We start from the raw sequence: 9092 nt of genomic DNA, 5'->3' as shown, positions 1-9092 counted from the left end.
TCCATGAAAGCATATATCGATTCGATCTGATCTCGTCACATGACATATTACAGATGGGTAGATATATAGGCCATTCATGCATATGTTGTTTGCAGTACTAAATTTTCTTGGCTGGTTGGTTGGTTTCTTGGACTTCAGTACGTACTATTAATTTACATCTCTCTTTGCAATGAATACCATAAAAAAATATAGTTGTACTAGCAATGTGGAACATATGAAACATACTTAAAATAAAATATATAAAATGTACTGAACAAACAATAATTGAGTACACATCTTACATATCTTAGCTTCCTGGCTTGTCAGATCGAGGATTAGTAATAGAGAAAAACAAATATATCATGACATAATAGGTTAATTATCCAATTATTCACCAATGGCAATCCAATATTTATTTGGAAATTGGAATCAAATTTATCTGTTTGAAAAAGTTTATGATTTTTTTTTTCCCTTTTGGCTAGCTAGCTATCAAGTTTATGAATTTCCAGCAGCTGTATATTCTTTAACCTTTTTCATAATTAAATGATAGTCTAATTAACATACATGATACTAGAACAAAGAGGTCTTCTATTAAATTATTTCTCCAGAATAAAAATAGCATTTGCAATATTGTAATGCAATTAATAGGTCTTCAAGGGATAATATTCTCATATTGACAATGTAAACAAATTCAAATAAGAACTCAATCAATTATTAAATTGACAATGTAACAATATAACATATGTCAAATTCTTTTTAGGGTTCAATCCTGCCATGTACCATATATGGTAATCCAAAAGTTTACTTCTAGCAAAACCAACAATAAAATAACCTAATAGCTAGGCCATGTAAGGTACAACGGTCTTTATCCAAATTAATATGACATGCTTATGCTCATATATACATATATTTATACATACGAAAATATTATCTTATTAAACTAGCTATAAATTTGAATTATCAATTAAATTGAGGCTTAGTTTGGGATTGCTGTGAGAAAAAACAGCTGTGAAGTAAAGCAGCTGTGAAGTAAAGCAGTTGAGTGTTTGGTAAACTATATTTTCAAAAGTGATGTGAGTACAAAAAGCAGTATGAAGATATTTGGTAAATTGTAATGTAAAACTGCTGTGACTATTTATAATTACTAAAATGAGGGTATTATGGGTAAAATAAAATTTTCATTGTTGCTGTGATTCACTGCAGCTTTCAAAAGCACCTACAAACTTGCTTTCTATTTTTGTTGTGAGGAGTTGAGAATTGTGGGGCAAATCACTTTTTCATTTTTTTACCAAACACCAAAACTGCTGTGGGTGATTGAGAATTGTCATCCACAGCAGCTTTTGGGTCCTCCATAACAATCTCAAACGGGGCTGACTCTGATTGAGAACATATGTATTAATCACTTGTTAGGCCACATCTATTTTCTTAAGATGTGGATTAGGTCACAATGTGTCAAATTTGTCAAATTCACGGGCATTTATTTGCTACTAAATTCTTCTTCTTTTGCAAAGGCCACCAATCCATGTTAGGCCACATCTCTTTAATTACTTAAAATGTAAATCTGTCAAATCGCTCAATATTAACGCCGACACTTTTTCTTACTTTAATTCTTCTTCATGTGCAAATTAACCAATCACGCAGCCTCTGAGTTGCATTTGCATACGACAACTTCAAAAGATGGTGGAATATTTAGAGATAACCCTACGCAACATTGCATTATAAGCTAACCTTTTTAGTTTGTAGATAATATATATATGAACATGATCATGACGTTATGTATGTGCATTCTGATCCAAGGTCTTACGTGGGAAACCATGCATATATATATGTTTGATTCCCAATCCTTCCCTATCCTAGCTACTTATCCAAACATGCATTTTATAAAATATATTATGAATCTTTCTGAATTAGCTAGTTGATATATAGTTAAGGTGCAGCTAGCTAACGTTCTTCAATCAATGGCCTAATATAATTAGTACTAATTAAGCTGTTAGGATCGATCTCAATCCCACAAAATATAGAACATTTTTTACGCTAGTATATGAGCTCTTGAGCCCCTTTTTTACCAGTCGAATTTTAAGAACAAGTTCTATCCATAATTCTATCCATTAGTATCTGGATAACACGTTTTATTTAATAAAATTTTATTAGATCTAAATTAATAATCTAAATCTGACAAAGTAATAATATATCACCATGTACGTGCAATCAATATTAGTTACGTAATCTTGGCCAAAAAAAAAAAAATATTAGTTACGTAATGAGCTTGAAGCCTTGAATATGGTGGAATGCACATACACTTTCATGAAATAAACATTAGAAAAAGTTAGTTTAAAAACCATATAAATCAACTGCCTTGGCCCAGCAAATATTTTTTGCCCAGAATATTTGTCCTTGCAGATGAATTGGCGCAGCAAGAATCTCTAGAATAACCTTTATTAATTAGTTTACCAAAATTTATATAATTAGGCCACCAGGCCCACCACACACATTTGAGAGACTACTTCATTTTATAATAATGTTTCTTTTTGGGCATCAAAAAATAATATTGTTTCTTTTTAGGTGTTAATGGGATCGAGCCTGTAAATATTATATCTGAAAAGTGAAAGCCCTAATAAAATATACATACATAAAAATAATATATATTCCAATGTGTAAAAGAGTAGGGCATTAATGTTTGGTGGGTGATGATCCAAGCCTCCAAGGACATTTACCAAGAGCCCAATTAAGCCTTGCCCAACTTGTCTGGTCACAGCCTCTTCCATGTGGTGCTCACCCAATTTGCCACTTGACCGCTCTTTAATTTACAATTTGATGGGTGTCAAAATCTGGTTCTAATTGGGTGCGATATTAAAAAATAAAAATAAAAATTTATGCAATGGATAACGATTTTAAGCCAGCCTGAGGCTAATCTAAGAGCTATTCCTGGTTTTTTTTTTTTTATATATATAAACTCGTGTAGCATATGACCATGGCCACTCTTATTTGTTGTAAATAAGTGAGTGGATATAATGGGTCTAAATATGAATAATATTAGAGGTATATAGTTTTGAGTATTTTGAGTATTATTGTATAAAATTTTCTTAAACAATATATGGCGTTGATCAGAATGAAAAAGAAAACAAGCTGAGGTTGGGTGTAAAAAGAAATTAAGAAAATCCATACTTCTTTTTATTTAAATAAATTTTTAATAGGTTTAAATTTTTATAACAATCTAATTTAGTACGTAATTTTGAAGAGGACTATTTTTTTATTACTTAAAGTTTCAGCTAGGTACTTTTCTAGTTAATTTTCTGAAGGCCAAGAGAAGTTCCCACAGTTTGAAAGCTTAGAACTTATCTGTAATGATTAACCTAAAATATTATAATTCTAAAAAAAATAAAAAAGCCTTGAAAAGTTCATTGAAATATCTCCATATAATATATGTTAAAACAAATTATCAATTTTCTTAATTAATACTATCAGCTCAAAGTAATATTTAAAGTCACTGATAGATAAGTACGAATGAAAATTACTCATGCACAAAATAGTCTACTTCCTCAAAAACAGAATTACAGGTCAATGATTGTTCAAGCATTCATAAGCACCATTCGATGCTCAACTTAAAACCAAATTAAAGGAATTTAAAAAATTTATGAATTTTCTAACATTGTAAAGCTTATGGATTTCTTTTAACCTTGACTATACTTTTTTTTTCATCAACAATTGTTGTCTTAGAACCTACTCCCACATAAAGAAGACTACATCTATTAAACCAAATTGTCCTTAAAACATTTACTATACTTTATAAATATACAATACACTTTTACATGTAAGTATTTAAGAATGTTTAGATGATTTATAGTTAATATATGCAAGAACCTCCCAATATGTGGTTAATATTTAAATTAGAAAGAAATGAAAAGTTCATAAAAAAGTCCCAAGGGCGATCCCTTGGGATTCCAAGTTTCCAACTTTTTCCTTTCACTTTATAAGATTGCAAAAGCCATCCCTATTGTGACTTCAACCTAATAAAACCTCTTTCTCCCTTAAGAGCAAATTCGTAAGCCAAGGACTTGTGATTCCAACTTTACAATTTTAAAAAGAAAAAATATATATTTTATTCACGAGAATGATGTTCATCAACTATATAGGTTGGGTCATGAGTGCTTGAAATTAAGGCCTGAAATTAAAGCATGCATGATAAGATATTTAATTTATAGTATTTGAAATATGTGATGATGCAAAATGTCGTATGAGGATTCCATTGCTCCATTTGGAAGTCAGGTGGTGACATGCAGGAGCTATATAATATAGGCCTGCTTTCATTGCTAGCAATTAGCAAAACGTTACCCAAGTCAATATACATGACTCCTGAAATTTCATGGGAGCACCGACTAATTATTAATATAAGAGTTTATTCTCGTATCCAAATTAATTAATGATAATATTGTTTGGCACAGCCGCACATTTGATGTAAAGATTGAATCACATTATTCGTATATTTTTAGAAGGTCTCAATTAATTATTGTCCAGAAATTGGTAAATGAGTCTGACCACGCGCACACTTATTTAACTATTAGCGACACCAAACAAGTATAGGATTTTACTAAAAAACTTTGATGTCAGTGTGTGTAGTCTAAATTCTTATAAACTAGCTAATTGATAATTCTTCACTTTTTAATGTAGAATTGTACTAATACTCTAATTGTGTCAATTTTCTTCACACACTAAAATAGAGTATGTACCTATATAATTTTAGGAAATATGGGTTATTTTCTGATATAGATTACCTAATAATTGTAGAAATATGAATTAATCCAAATCAAATTACATAGCAAACTACTATTATCTTGAGCATATGATCTTGTGGGGAGTTGGCTTTGGTGGGTGTGTGCCTGAACAACCACAGACACCCTTTGGGTGCCACTGCCAACACTAGCTCCAAAATTATCAGATGTGCTTTATTATTGTATTGATGAGGAAGTGGTCACAGACTGCTGAACACCAATCTTGAAGAAACCACATCTACATTCTAGATGGTCCACCTCAGCTCATTTTTTTGTTGCCAGATGGTCCAATTCTTTTTCCTGCTGGGATAGATGGTCCAATCTAGATATAAAGGACTAAGAACACTATGATATAAAAATTTGGTGCATTTCAGAACACATGTCGTCAATCAAATTCATGATAATTGTATGGCTCACAAGTAATAGCAATCATGTTTATTTCTTTCTCTTTACTAATTCAGTAATTTAGGAAAAAGAAACTATCTGTATTCTTTAGATCTTAGACGTTATGTATAATTGAGATAAAGATGGCAGAAATTAAATATCAATTTGGTTTGGTAAGGTTCTCCAAAACTTATTTTTCATGGTGTAGCTAAAACATGAAAGGTAGAATCAAAATGTACTAAAAAAATTGCAAACTAAACCCGGTACGATTGCAAGAACGTAAAAAGGATGGCATATATGTAGCTAGCTCTCCCCAAAAATTAGATGTTATTCAACTAAAATATGTAAAAACAAATTGGGTCGTTAAAAGATACATACAAATGAGAGAGATGAGCCAATGATCATTTGGTTGATTTAATTAATGGATGACATCTAATTTTCATTTTGTCCATAAAAGATCTTAAGTTAAATCTTATGATACATAACCTAACTTTTCAAAAATTTGAGAAGTTGGTCGTATTATTGTTACTCAGTAATTACCATTTGGTTATTTTTTTTTTATTTTAGAAGAAGTAACTATAACCATATATACTAAGATTCTAGTCAGTAAATAAGTGGTCCAATTTTTTTATTTACAAGAAGGAAGGACTAGATAATAAAATAATTATACATAAGTTCAGTCTCCACTCATTATTACATGCATTAACTCACATAATGTTTTTATAGAAAATTAAGATTAAATACCAAATTTCAATAATTTTTTGGTATAGCATGAAAATCATATAATTTTTCAATTGAACTACCAAATTTAAATGTAGTTTTTTAGATTAGGTCACAAATATGTTGGCCCCTTTGATTTGAGCCTTTTCTATTTGACATTTTTATTCTTTGGCCCACATATGATGAGTGTTAGTTAAAATTTATAAAGTTTTGACAAAATTGCCCTTGAGACTTTTATATTATCTTGAAAATTTGCTAATTTAGTCTCAACTTCACATTTAGTTGTGACTACTGTACGACACTCACAACTTCAAATTTAGTTGTGACTGAACGACAGTCACATCTAAGTTGTAAGACAGTCACAGTTAAGTTGTGACTTAATTGAATTTTTTCTAGAGAAATTATACTACAATATAGTATAAATAGAGGTCAAAACAATACTTTTACTCAAAATAATATATATTATAGTGGTGTGAGTTGTCTCTTTCAATTTACCAAGATAGTCACAGTTAAGTTGTAACTTGATTGATTTTTTTTAATATAATATAGTATAAATTAATGTAATATTTGTGATGTAATATTATTTTTATTTTTTTATTGTAGTGGCATGTGATGTAATATATGTAAATTCTAATACCTTTTACTTTATTAATTTGTTTGACTTTTCAACTAGTATCTAATCTAAAATGCTATTTACTTTTGGTACCTAAACTAAAAAGTTATTGAAATTTAGTAGTTAAAATCAATGGACCTATGTTTTTAATGTTAAAAAGATCTACCTCTTTTTCTAGAAATGGTAAAGAAGCCCACATTGTATACTCACATAATATGTTTCTAATGTTAAATTTTGTGTTTCAAGTTGGTTTATTAATTTTGGAGAATGATCCATAAAATTATATTTTTTACACAAATTTTCAATGAGACCCACTTCATATAGGATTTCAACGATCCGAACCGTCTATTTTTTATATATCAATTAAGGGATCATCCTTGCAAAAAATTAGGTAAATCGAAAACTATTTACCATAACATTTCAAGTGTTTATTTTGTTGACCATTTAATCTTTGTAAGCAAATGATTTCTGATTTAATTACCTAATTTTTTGAAAGAATTATCCTTTAATGGAGATCTAAAAAATAAACAGTTCGGATCGATGAAATCCTATATGGAGTGGGCCCCCATTAAAAAATTTGTGTAAAAAATATAATACCATGGATCCACCTCCATTAATTTTTGACATTTTGTTTTTTGGTTAAAAGTTTGTTGACATGTTTAATTATGTAATAAAAAAATATAAAATTTATATGTATAAGTATCATTTTTAAGCGACATTTTAGTTGTTATGGTTGTAAATTAGCAATAATTTTTTGTATTAAACAATGACAATATAAGAAGAAAAAAAACGTCAAACACTTCGTCAAGCGTTTAGTTCGATCTTTAAAAAATGGACCGACAGTGGTCAAAAATAAAAAATAGCTCCTTTTGGGCCTCTGGCCCTCCATTGTACCAAAAAAAAAAACAAAGACCGACAAATAAAAGAAAAATGTGTACATAAGATGCTCTTGTTTTTTCTTTCTTTACCATTCTTTTAGTTAATTAATCCAATTTGAATAATATCATTCCCTTCATGTTGGCCGCACCCTACATGCGAATTTGTCGGTAAATATAGGCAAGTAGGTGACAATCTTGACCACCACAGTGATAATCGCATCTCAATTAATTAGAGAACAAGATTTAGTCAATTATTACATCGACAAATATACAAATTAGAATATGAAAATTGTGATTTTCTTTTGTTTTAATCATCTTACTGGTCGATGTATTATTGGTCTGTTACGGTCTCTAGAAACCAATATTAATGAGGTTAGCATAGCTAACTGAGCTATGAGAATCTATAAATCATGTTTCAAGTCCGCAACGGTCAAGAATCTAGAAAAAGCACCACCCGGTCCGCCCCCATCGCAGCACAAAACGCAGATCCTCTGTCCGGATCTGGCCCTACGTACTGGGTCCCACCAAGGTGGGCCCAAACCACATCACAACTCCGGATTAACTGCTTGTCTGTGTGGTCGCTTCAGATTCTTCTTTAGGCTGCGAGAAAAATATAGAAAATTCTATTAACTCAACGACCTTGTGTAATGTAGTCGTACTTAACTTTGAATACCAATTTTTAGAATATAAATTTGGCCACATTTCACTTTTGGTGTTTGTATTTTGTGCTAAGTTTTATTTTGATCCTTATAATTTTAGTTATTTTAATTTTGGTTTCGTAGCTTATAAATTGTTATAATTTAATGACATGTTAGAATTTTTGTTCATGAAATCGTAAATTTTGTTACATTTTTTGTTTCGTACTTTACAAATTATTGCGATTTTAGTCATGTACTTTACATATTGTTAATGATTCAATGACTACACTTATATGATATTAATCGTGTTGTATAAATCAATTAAAATAAAGTATTTTAATTTTGAAATGTTAATTTTTTTATTAAAAAATTAGTATCCATAAGTCTTGAATTTAGGACCTACTCCGACAAAAAAAAATTAAATATCATTTACTAAACCAAATAGTTATTAACAAACTTAAATTTTTTTGTTGGACTATTAAAATACTATTGTCTTATGTTTATAAATCCATATATAATTTTTATTTATTTAATAAAATGAAGATTTTCAAATACTTAAATAAATGCATGTATTATTTCAAATTCGTTTTTGTAGATACTCAATACAAAATTTGTGGATATCATCAGTGAAAATAAGATATCTCATTCTTATGATTGAAATGACTTTCATTCCCTTCCACTGGTTTATTATTTTGTAGAATGGCCATGCACGTGTTATGTGTGTGCAACGTGTTGGGAAGATAGAGGCAGAGAGCTATAGGTTGAGGTGGGTAGGAAAATGATGCGATTAACAATTATAAAATAAATAATATAATTGGAAGTTGAACCAGATCATTCAGATAACAAATGATCCTCAATTCCTCATCATCGTTCATCTATTGGATATTGGATATTGGATATTTCATGAAGGCTAACGGAGGATAACATGATTAACCTAACGGAGGATAATTAGATTTTTTACTATAATAATTGGAGGTTACAATTTATATTGAGACCCCAATCTCGACGAGGGGAGCAAGCATCCTCATCCTCCTCAGCCAGAACGCTTATGTCCGGTGGTGGTGAAGAAGTACCGCCCGCCAAGAATTGCCTCCCGATTTCAAAATTGGAG

The sequence above is a fragment of the Dryas octopetala genome, chromosome 8, assembly GCF_963921425.1.
Source record: "Dryas octopetala chromosome 8, drDryOcto1.1, whole genome shotgun sequence".
In the NCBI taxonomy this organism is placed as follows: Eukaryota; Viridiplantae; Streptophyta; class Magnoliopsida; order Rosales; family Rosaceae; genus Dryas; species Dryas octopetala.
The sequence above is the reverse complement of the archived record's forward strand: the minus strand, read 5'-3'. Positions refer to the sequence as shown.